The sequence below is a fragment of the Chrysochloris asiatica genome, unplaced genomic scaffold (assembly GCF_000296735.1).
Source record: "Chrysochloris asiatica unplaced genomic scaffold, ChrAsi1.0 scaffold00041, whole genome shotgun sequence".
Classification (NCBI taxonomy): Eukaryota; Metazoa; Chordata; class Mammalia; order Afrosoricida; family Chrysochloridae; genus Chrysochloris; species Chrysochloris asiatica.
Genome location: NW_006408559.1, coordinates 426,346 through 438,867, shown reverse-complemented (window position 1 = coordinate 438,867; position 12,522 = coordinate 426,346). Strand labels below are relative to the sequence as shown.

Sequence of the window (12,522 nt, the reverse complement as noted above, 5' to 3'; positions counted from 1 at the left end):
ACAGGCCCCTAGTTAATTTTTTCCTTTTGAATCATTCTCTGATTTATTCATGATTTTATTAGTATCCCTTTACTTTAGATTTTTACTTCCTACACTTTTAGTATATTTTCATTAAAAGTTAGAAGCCATATATTAGCTACATTTTATTCTACTTGTAATCATAGTTAATTTCAATACTTATGTTAACAATGTTCTTAAGATTGCTAGGAGACATGATTTGTCAATTGAATTACTACCAGCTTTGGTTTAGTGATTGTAAACATTCTTCCTTGTAACCTTAGTTTGGGACAATAAAGAATTCTTAAAAGCAACTAGGCCATAAATAAGGGCTATGGGTATATAGATACGTAAATAAAAAGTTTGACTTAGATGTTCTTAAATCAATGATCAGTAAAATAGGGGGATTGTTTTCACGGCCTCAGTTTCACTGTTAAGTGATGTTTTTGTAGGCTATAAACAGATAGTGTATGGAAGAAGTTAATGGAGAGTTAATTGCACCCAACAACTAAAATGAACAAGACTTAACAGACAAAGGTTAAGAAAAGTATGTGAAGGTTAACTTGCTTCTCAGAGAAAAGAATAGAAGTTATTTATGAACAAATGTTTAACTAAAAGGTTTCAAGGCGCCAGGATGTCTCTTGTATGTGTTGATGTAATGTTTCTTTGCTGTAACTTCTCATCCCTGTTGTAAATCTAAGGGTCGTAAACCATGAAGAATGTGCCCCAGAATAGATTGTATTTTGAGGACCTTGATTACTATGAAAGCAATGTTTTTTGTAACGGTATATAAGGGGGTTGTAAGATAGAATAAGAAGAAGAAGGAAAAAGTAGAGGTAAGTAGAGGAGAAGAAGGACAAAGAATGGCAGAAGAATAAAGCAGGAGTGGAGAAGGAGAATGAAAGAGCAGAAGGTAAAAGGAGAAGAAGGGTAAAGCAGGAGAGGGGGGAGGAGAGAAAGAATGAGCAGGACAATAAAGAATGAGAGAAGAATAATAAAGCATGTAAGAAGATTTTGAATTTATCATGATCTATCGACTATGTGTAATTCTTTTTCCGCGAACGCCCTCATCCGCCTTCGGGAACCGTGGGATAAGTTTGCTGGGGCTGGCTCCCGGCAGTGATGCAAAACTCAAGGCATTCACTTGTATGTGCCAAGAAAATTTGGAAGACAACTACCTGGTCAACTGGCTGGCAGAGATCCATATGTGTGCCCATCCCAATGGAATGCAGAAATCATTGAACATTATCATTGATAAACAACTCTGTGGAACCCTGAATTTACCTGATACGGTCTTTTCTATCCAAAGTCATCTTAATTCCCACCACCTGACTGGGTGGGGCCATGCAATTAGAGTGTACAGGACTCTAATGCTGGGATTGGTTACTTTTGCCATCTTGCTAGGTTTAAAAGAAGCTCAGAATCAGAAACGGACAATCCCAGAACCATCAAGAAAGAAGAGCATAAGGGAGAGTGAGGTTCCTACCTGGAAGACTGGCAACAGCAGATGTGGGAGAAGAGGCAGTAACAGGGAGAGACAGAGCAGCTGGGGATTCTCAGCCTGTGGACCAACAAAGCTGAGTGCTTATGGGCAAGGGCTGGCTTGCAGAGTGTGCCCTTGGCCATTTACAGACTGGCAAAAAGAGCTTTGTAACAGTTGCCCAAGGAGAGTAAGGGCCACATGACTAAGAGGCCAAAGACAAGAGCGAGATGTACCTACACAGAATGGCAGAGAAGAGGCATTCCTGATTGGAAAAGTGATGCATACTGAGTTGGGAAACCAAACCAACTATATGGAAGTATATTCCTATATGCTTAGAAATGCCAGTTTAAAGTTGCATTAGCGACTTTAACCTGCATCTGTGGCTGGCATCCCTTAAAGGAATGTTTCTGCCTCCTCAATGCACCTTGAAATTGAGAAAATGATGATGCAACAAATGCACTGGTGTGAAGGAACTCCCAAACTGGCAGACAGTACCCATTTGACCTAGCCTCGATGGCTTGATAATCAGAACTCGACTAAAGGAAGATTAAAAGAAAAAAAAAGGGGGAGAGAAAAAAAATTTTTTTATAAAGGAAACAAGGGTAAATTGCTACAATTTGATGAACCTGACCTATACTAATGGCGATACTAGCTCAAAATACCAACAGACAGGGAAGGAGTCTTCATATCAAGTATCAGTGCTATCCCCTATGTACACAGGGTAGATAGGGATGGGCAACTTAGACATTGGCTACCTAAAATGAAGGGGCGATAAAGGCACAAAGTGCCTTTAGTTTAAGAAAGTGCCCGCTAAATAGTTTTCATCTTGTCTAGATGGGTCTGGTGAAGACAGATGGAGATAAGATTCAATAGTGAACAACTGTTATCATGACTAATTGCAACTGTAACAGTTGTAAAGGTAGAAGTTTTGTAACAAAAACATTGGAGTTGTTAATCTTACAGTCCAGAAACAGAGGACCCTAAGACCATCAAGGGAGAAGAGCACAAGCAGAATGCAGGACATTATCCAGAGAAGCAGCAATGCCAGAGACGGAGGCAGAGATGGGGATATGGAGAGGGGGAGCGGCTGAGGACTTTAGATGGGAAGAGAGAGACCAAGAGCTGGTGGTCAGGAGGCAGACTTGCAGAATGTGCTCTTTGGAGGTATAAATTATTATATGTGCCTGAGTGGGGTTTTTTTTTTTTTTGCTGTTTTTTTTAAAGCTAAAGTGAATAGAGAGAAACACTGTTAACTGATGGTACATAGAGGGGATTATAATCATTGTAAAGAAACGTAAAACTAATGATCTACCCTGTAAACTTTCACTCAATCCACAATAAAAACCTTTAAAAAAATGCACTGATATGATATTCATATCTATACCTCAGTGGATATTCATATCTATACCTCAACCTTACAGAAGGGTTGCAAATGACCCTAAAGAAAAGGCAGGGTGATCCCTTAAGAGCAAGGTGAAGGTTATAAAGACACCTAATCATACACCTCAACTTGGCCCCCATGTCAGGCTCGTAAAGCCAAGTCTTTTCCACATGTGGGTCGTCTGTCCCTGCCTGGAAGAAATCTCATTCAGCTGCCAGACTGCAATTGATCCAAAGAACTTCACTGTGTATTCAAATATGTATCTTAAATAGTTTTGTACAGGACCTGACCAGGCTGGGGAGAGTGGGAACACTGTGAGGAGGAGGCAGCCAGGGAAGCTGAACCGCAACATGGCAGGTACAGGACAGAAGTGACCAAGAAACATTGCTCAGATAGCCAGGCCACTCATGTTCCAGAAGAGCCAAATGAAAACAGAGCAAAGGTCTGTGAACTCTGGAAAGTTCTAGAAGAGCTAGTGGTTTTTACTGTTGTCATTGATCAGTGACATCAAGTTGGTTCCGATTCAGAGTGATCCTGTGCACAACAGAATGAAACACTGCCCAGTCCTGTGCCTTCCTCACTATTGTTGTTACATTGGAGTCCAATGCTTCTGTCACTGTGCCAATCCATCTCATTGGGGGGTCTTCCCCTTTTTTCACTGACCCTCCACTTTACCAAGCATGATGGTCTCTTCCAAAGACTGGTCCCTCCTGATAAGATGTCTGAAGTATGAGAGATAAAGTCTCACATCTTGGGTACAAGATAGTATAGTAAAATGAATCCAATGATTTTCCCACTGAAAATCCCCATAGAGGAAGCATAGAAATAGCTGGGGTTGGTGAAAGGCAAACATCACAACACACCAAAGAGCACTGGGGAAGGGGACTCAGAATAAGTCTATTAGTTAACAATTAACCACTCAGGATTATCATGTGCAAGTCTCAGATGGGAACTGTTAATAATGAAGCTCACTAATTAGCTCTCCTCACTACAATCACTCTTTGATTAACATCACAGGGAAGAGAACTAAAAACAAACCTATGCAGCAGAACTTACATACGTGTGTGGGGGGAACCCCCAGCACTTTAGCAGCTGAACTCTGAAGAGGCCCCCCAACCTTGCCAGCCCAGTTCAAGAGGCATCTTCCCTCCAAGGGCTGAATATAGTGCTGAGCCCTATGGGGCCAGCTACCCTAGGGTACAGGACCCCAGAGACAAAGCTGTTGGGGTCTCCCGATCTTTACACCAAAGCAGCAAAATCCTGGTGGATACAGAGCCTGGAAGAGCGAGCTGCTGACGCTAGGCTGCTGCACATTGGCGCATCGCGTAGTCCTCTCTCCCTGGGGCTGTGCAGATCTGGAGAATTACTTCTGCAGCTGTGTAGAAAAGACACAGCACAACTACCCCGCGCCCACCAGAAAGGCAACAAACCATCCACCAGGCCCCACATTTCCTCCTTCCCACTGCCTAGTCTCTATGGTCCAGTGGCATTTTAATTTCCACAATGGGTTTATGATTCTCTGAGAAGCCAGCAGTAAAGCAAGATAATCTCTTCAACTAAACGGGGATCTGTGGGGAGACACAGGGAATGTTCTCCAGCCCCAGCACTACCACAAAGCACTTAGGATCTTAAACCAACCTACTGTGGTTACGCATCAATGTTTCACTTCCAGGTGAGGTGTGTGGGGCAGGGGCCCTGAGGGCGAGGTGGATAAACTTCAGTGATGTGCAGAGTTAGTTTGTTGTTGTTATGTGCCATGGAGTCAGTTCCGACTCATAGTGACCCTGTAGAGGGTTTCCAAGGCTGTAAATCTTTATGGGAGCAGAAAGCCTCATCTTTCTCCCGCAGAACAGCTGGTAGTTTCGAACTGCTGGCCTTAAGGTTCGCAGCCCGATTCGTAACCACTATGCTACCAGTTTAGCAGAAGTGAAATGAATGTAGGATAGAACCCAAGAGACAAAGACTCTGGCCCAAAAGATAAAAGAATTAAACATGAAAACAAGAGATGAAGCTGCCCTCTCAATCATCTTTTAAGTCTTGTCTATAGTTTACAGTTTTTCACATTGTTTACTTACTGGCTCAGACCTCCAGAATATGGGAGTACAGAAGAAAGCAAACTTAAGGCACTGGGCCCCGTCCCTAGGCACAGGAGGCTGGAAGAAAGTTAAGGCACTGGGCCCCGTCCCTAGGCACAGGAGGCTGGAAGAAAGCTCTGGGCTTGGCGATGGAAACTCAGATCTTACACGCCCTTGACAATGAGAGCCCCTTCCATTTTTTTCTTTGGTGCTACTTCTTTGACCAATTATTAAGGCAGGTTGGACATTTCCAAAAGGGAACTTGGTAGATAAGGACAGACTGAAGGGCAGGAGTCAGAATGATATGCTTACCAAATTGGATGCTGGAAGCTGCCAGGGTATATTAGTGCAAATGTGGCTTCAGCTTCCAAATATGAAAAATAATGTTTTTACTCTGCAATCATAAAAGACTAAAATCGGGCATATAAAAAACGAAAATTTCTACGGCTTTCAGAACATGTCTGCCCTTAGGAGCATTCCAACTAAAAGAAAGGCAATCATATTTTATGAATAGGTTGTTATTGTTGAGTGAATTCTGACTCAGTGATCCCGTGTGATAGTAGAATTGTCCCACAGGCTTTTCTTGGTTATAGTCTTTATGGGAACAGATCTCCAGGATTTTCTTCCATGGAGCCACTGGTGGGTTCAAATTGCCAACCTTGTGGTTCACAGTCCAGTGCTTGTCCTACAGAGGTATCCTAAAATATAAGACCTAGATTTTATTCTTAAGTTCCAAAAAGTTGGAACACACCAAATATTCAAGTAGGGGATAAACAAATGTGGTACACAAACACATGTAGAATAAAATTCTGCAATATAAAGGAAATAGTCAACAACATGGATGACTCTTGAATGCATAAATCTCTCGATTTTTTCAAAGGTTCAGCTACGACAGAAAGGAATCCAGTGGTTGCCAGAAATCAGGGTTAGGGGTAAGGGTGAATTCCAAAGGATCAGAAGAATTATGTGGGCTGGTGGAAATGGTTCTCTGTGTTTACTATGGTGGTGGTTACAATATGCACATGTTGGTCAAAAATTGGAAATTTTATCATAGGTGTGGTGATGTAGTATTAAGCACTGGATTGCTAACTGCAAGGTCAGAGGTTCAAACCCACCAGCTATTCCTTAGAAACCCGATTTCTCTATGAGCTGGAAATGACTCAATGGCACCTAACAAATTATACTTCAATCTTAAAAATAAAACAAAACAAAACAAAAAAACATGGCCTGGGCAAATAGACTGCAGTATTTCAAGTCAAGATAACTTATCTTAGGCAGCTAGCTTCAAAGCAGCTCAAAGACAATGACTTAAATTCAAAAACAAGTGGTAATTAAACAGTGCTAAGATTTACACCCTCGGAAACCCTGTACAGGGTCACTATGGGTCGGAACCGACTCAACGGCACTTAACAACAAATAGGTACTAAAGTATTTTCAAATTTTTAAGCCAATGGCTTAGAAGAAAAAAAGGAGTCAAAAGAGGGCAGAAAAATATACTATCTGTTTTCCAAAAGCAGCATAAGAAAGTCTCCTTTCTTTGTCGATGACGAAAAGAAATCCCCCAGAGCAGCCTGCCATCCTCAATTTGTCAAACAGAGGAAATGGCCTGTTTAATAAAGAAAAACCAAGTCCTAGGTCCACATGGCTAGCCTATTTCTGTTCTACCCATGTGATATGGCGGCTTAAAGTGAATGTAATAATCTCCAATTCTTAATCAAATGGAAATGCTGTATAGGCTCAGAGATTTATTCTTTTATTGAATGACTTTCAGTTCTCCAAATTTAACCAGCTGAAATGATGCTGTGAGAACTTTGCATTTTTAACCTTTAGAAATGAAGTCATTGTCTTTTAGGAGGAGAATCTGCATTTTCAACACTATGAAATACAATGCCCTTGGCTTATTCTACCGTTTTTTGGAATGGTAACTGTGGTATAGAAAGGGCAGATTATGGTACATTTGTGCCACAATTAAAAGGGTGGAAGTAGATACTTACTTAGAATAATAGGAAAGTCTCAACAATAGAAGCTTGCTTTCTTCCTGTCTTCCATGCATATAGCTCCATCCTCCTCCTCTAATGCAGCAGTGCCAATGGGCCAAGTGCTAATTCACAGGACTATCTGAAAGTTGACTCATAATTTGTTAAGTCCTACTTCCTTCCCACTGATACGCCACACAAAATCACTCCGTTTTCCCCATTTCTCCATACTCTAACTTCCCAGCAGATTGTTATAATTTTTTGTGATATTTTGACTTAGCAAATACTGAGGCACAAAACATACCAGAATAACCTTACTTCAGCCCTACTATCAGACACGTAAACTAATCTACTGGTTGCAGGCAAATGCCTCTCACAGCTCCCCACCTCCTGGAGCTCTCTCACTGCTGCTGATGTCCGGACTGTGACATACTAGGTGGAATGCACAAGAAAAGTCCCGCCCGAGTCTTCCCTTCACCAGGACCCTGGGCATTACCCTCTGCCTCCTTTCCTGGATCCATGCCATCTTTCTTGGTTTACTTCCCTTTTTTTTAATCCTATATATATATATTTTTTCTTTTCAAATCTTGGTGTGGTACTGTAGAGTAAGCACTGGCCTGCTAGTAACATGGCCGGTCAGCAGTTCAAACCCACCAGTTGACCCTGTGGTTCAAACTGACCTAGTTGTCCAGGGCTTATCCTACTTCACCACACACCAGGACTCCACCTTCCAATTAGTCAGAGGCGAAATAGTTTTCTAAGACAAGTTCTCAAATTATAAATATCCAATTTATATAGAATATACCATTAAATTATTAAGAAAACAGTTAAACGTAGCATTTCAACTTTGAGCAGGTAAGATGAACATAATTAATGTGAGTATAAGAGAAAATCACTTAACCTTCTTATACCTCTGATATCATTCACCTAAGCATCAAATAATAATGAATTTTTCACACAATAACAGAAATAAGACCCACTGTCAAGTGCGCTCAAGTCTGTTCCGACTCACAACGACCAGACGCACAACAGACTGAAAAGAGCCAGGTCCTTACAGCTGGTTTGCTTCAGCCCATTGCTGCTGCCACTATGCCAGCCAAACCATCTTGTTGGGTGGGGTGTCTTCTTGTTTTTCACTGACCCTCCACTTTATCAAGCATGATGTCCTTCTCCAAGGACTGGTCCCTCTTGACAAAATGTCCAAAGTACAAGACACAAAGTCTCGCATCCTCCCTCTGGCTGTACTTCTTCCAACACAGATTTGTTTGTTTTTCTGGCAGTTCATGGTACTTTCAATATTTCTTGCCAACATCATAATTCAAATATATCAATTTTTTTAAAGTTTTATTTTTCTTATTCATTGCCCAACTTTTACATGCATATGAGATAACAAAATGACACACGAGACTGGCCTAAAAGCAGTTTATTATCCATGATAAGTGACAGTAAGCACATGTCCATCAATCAGCTCTACAATTCTGTATGTCAATACAAAGCAAGGATTACAAAATACCTTGCAGGTTTGAAATACTTGTTTTTCCTTGAAATTTTTATACCAATTTTTATCTCTTGCAAAGTCTATATGCAAGAGGTAAGAATTTATTACAAAATCAGAAAATGGCTTGTGAGATAATTAAAATAATCTGCGCACAGTAAAGAATTTAACAGACGGTCTGATGAAGCACAAGTTTTCATTTCATGGGCAAATCAAGAATTCAGCGACCTGGAAATTGATGTCATGCTAAATCCTGTCCCACCCAAGAACAGAACTAGATGTCAGAAAAGAATGGTGAATAAAAAAATCAGCTAGGAAACCATACGGCATAAAATATAACATTCAAATAAATGGTGATAAAAGTTAGAGATGGCTAGAATAATTTCAATACCCCCAAGTATTTTAAGCCTTCATTTTTACTGGTAGATATACCAATTTATGTCCAATAAAACTTTAAGTCAAAGTGTATTAGGTCTAATTCGTCTTTATTAAGGCCCTGCATTTTTATAAAGATCATTAATAAAAATTAGGAAGAGAAAGTTTTACTCAATAGAGATTTATAAAGAAACTATGATGTTAAAACATATTGATATCTTAGGCCCAACATTTTACTCTATGGAACTGTTTAAAGAAAATAACTATAGATGATTAAGTAAGTGATTTAGCCAATGGGATCAAAGTTGTTTATGACAGGAATAAAGCCACCCAAATACCCCAAATACCACCAACAGAGACAAATTAAGTCAGCCACAGTACATATGCAGGACAGAATCCTCGTTGTTGTTAGGTGCCATCAGGTTAAAGAAAGGTAGTTATCCATATGGAAAGGTAATTTATAACATCCCTCTGTCTACAACTACTGTGCTCCAGGCACTAACTGTACAGTTGAGAATAAGACAGAAGGGCCCTGTCTTGACAAAGCTTTCATCAATTAAAAAAATAAAATAAAAAGTCCCATTTCAGCTAATACAAACATTTGCATTAATAAATATCTGGCAGCAGTAGTACAGATGATTTTTATTTTCTTCCTTTGGTTTATTTATATTTAATGCAATTTAAAAATACAAATGTTTAAATGAAGGAAAAATTGAGCAGTTTCTGAGTTCAAAAGAAGACGATGCACTATAACATTCAAGGCATCAGCTTTACATGGATAAACAAACACACCCTTCAGGTCAGGGAACCATTTCTCCAGTTTTTTAGAGCCAGCATTCCACAGTCTCCAGAGTGATCACCTATCTTTTTGCAAACAACGCTTGTGTTATACCTTTTTTGTCAAACTGCACGCAGTCCCCTGGAGTTAGGCTGCAATGTGCGCTATTCACAGTATCTGGAGGTGTGTTCTTATGTGGTGCGGTACATGTGAAAACATAGTTTAAGATATAATTCAGAGTACAAAAATCACCTATTATCATGAAGTGAGAATAAATCAAATGTAATCCTAGTGAAGCTATCAATACGGAATAAAAAGCTTCAACAGTGAGCATCAGCTTAAACTATTGCAGGAAAGGTATCTTAAATGTAGTATTTTGGATATACTGGAAAATGCTATGGCAATAAATACAGAATTCATGTCCCCTCCTGCAATGGGCTTTTAAATTTTGGTAAAATGCAATCACATGTGGCTACTGGTTTGTGGGTCCCAGAACCGAGATGCTAAAGACAGAGTCAGGTGCTACAAAACCATGCGCTCCAGGGCATGAGTGAAAGAGAGAATGGAGGCAAGGAAAAGGCAAAATACAGGAAGACCATTATTTTTTCAACCAAGGATGGTCTTAAACTTCTCATTTAATCAAAACTATTGTTGCAAACATTTATTCATTTCCTATAGGTGAAAACCCCCTAAAACAATAAGCAGTAATATATGACCAAGCCCCTGCTTAGAGTCCAGTAAGAATTTCACCTGCCTCCCGTCTACATTCCACAAAGACTGCCCCAAGGTTACCAGTAGCTCACATGCACTCGGATGACAGTTCTCAGTCCCCAGTGTGACCTCCCAACAGCCTAGTTGACTGTCAGGGCAGGAGCTACACCCTCTCAGCTTCTACATCACACCTGTCTGTTTTTTGCCTTCTACATTTCAGATAGCTCCTCTTTTTCTCTGGCCAATGACTCCCCACCCACATAATTCTGGAAATAAAGGGAGTCCTGGTGTGGTGCCGCAGTCTAATGCACTGGAACTGCAGCGTCAGCGATTCAAGCTCACCAGCAGCTCCTCGGAAATCCTACACAGGGTCGCTATGAGTCAGAACCAATTTGATGGCACTTAACAATAACAACAACAAATGGAAATAAAGAGCTGGGTCTCTGTACTCTTCCCTTCTCTCATGATATTTTCTGGGCAAATTTGTTCACTTACATCTGCATGCCTAGTAGCCCTGAGGGAGTACTGCTGAAGCGCTGGACTGGAAGGTTGGTTTGAACCACAGGGTCAGCAGTTCAAGCTCATCAGCTGCTTCTCAGAAACCCTATAAAGAATTGCTATGCGTTGGATCTGACTTAAAGGCATTTAACAATAACTCTGGTAGCATAGTGATTACGAATCAGGCTATGAATCATAAGGTCAGCAGTTCAAAACTACCAGCTGTTCCACGGGAGAAAGATGAGGCTTTCTGCTCCTGTAAAGATTTACAGCCTCAGAAACCCTGTTTAGGGTCGCTATGGGTCAGAACTGACTTAACAACAACAACAATGATAGTCCTCAATTCATACAAGAAATCCAAGTCATTCTTTCAGGCAATAGACCAATATATGATATGAATGGCTTGCAGGGGCTAATTTGAACATGTACCAGAATTTATAATTTTTCTCCCCAATCTACCCCTCCAGTTTTTACCATTTAAGAGAAGTAGTACCACTATATCCACCAGTTACACTTCAACCAGACATTGCTGTTGTTGGTAAGTGCCGTTGAGTTGGTTTTGACCCATAATGACGCTGTATAGGATTTTCTAGCTGATGAGCTGGAACCGCTGATTGGGCAGTTCAAGCGACTTTGCAGTCCAGTGCATTAGCTCACAGCGCCACAACAGGACTCTGAGCCAGATATTAAGTATGCTTGTATCTGACACCCGATTTTGCTCTACTTCCTCTTCCTTGACTGCTGATCTAATCACTCACCAAATTCTACCAGTTTTTCTGCCAAATTAAACTTGAACTTCAGTTTTCAGCCCCCACCGCTTTGACCATACTGCCAGCCACTTAGTCCTCAGTTCATTCTTGGCATGGTCCTTCCTAGGACAAGGTGTCCTGTAGTCCCTCTTGCTTCAATGCCTATCTCCACACAACAGATAGAATGAAGAAAATATATGAAATGCTAACTATTTCACTCCCATTTCAATGACTTCTGACAGTACTTGTTGTTAGGTGCCATCAAGTAGGGTACAGATCACAGTGGCCCTGTGGGCAGTTGGATGAAATACTGCCCAGAGCTGTGCCATTCTCACAATTGCTCCTATATATTTAAAAACCCACTGTACTTAAGACAAAATTCAAAATCCTGAAATAGCTAGAAAGTTTACAAACTGTCAAATGTAAGCTGTATCACTGAACAAACGGTGCAGAAATTGTTCAGTGGAAACCTATTTGTTGTTTAAATTTTCACCAAATACAGAATATTATTTCTTTATCCTAACCCGGGACTGAATTCATCCCCTTGGCTCTATAAGGTGAACAGTAATACTAGAGAGGCACACACTCCTTAGAACAACCAAACATTGAAGATAAACAGGACAGCATTTGCCCAGGGAAAAAGTTCACAAACAAAACAAAACAAGAAATGGATAAGAAAGAAGGATGAACGGAAAACAAAAACTTCAGAAAGAAGTGGAAGGAGTGCGGAAACAAATGGCATGAAGCAAAATGTGCAAGAATTGTTGAATGGAAAATTAATTTGTTCCGTAAACATTTCACTCAAATCACACAAGAAGTTGAAAAATAAAAACCAAAGACCCTTATTTTGAACAATAAAGTCTAAATGGTTCTTGTTGTTGTCAGGTGCCATCGAGTTGGAACAGACTCATAGCGACCCCATGCACAGCAGAACGAAACAATGTCCGATCCTGGGCCAACCTCACTACCGCTGCCACACTTGAGTCCATCAATGATGCCACCTG

The 12,522-nt window shown here is 40.6% G+C and overlaps 1 protein-coding gene across 1 annotated transcript in view; it reads right to left on the bottom strand.

Annotated features, from left to right (window-relative positions):
- SND1 (staphylococcal nuclease and tudor domain containing 1) overlaps positions 1-12,522 on the bottom strand; it is a 550,040-nt gene that overhangs the window by 168,408 nt on the left and 369,110 nt on the right. The gene's annotated exons all lie outside the window — the stretch shown is intronic.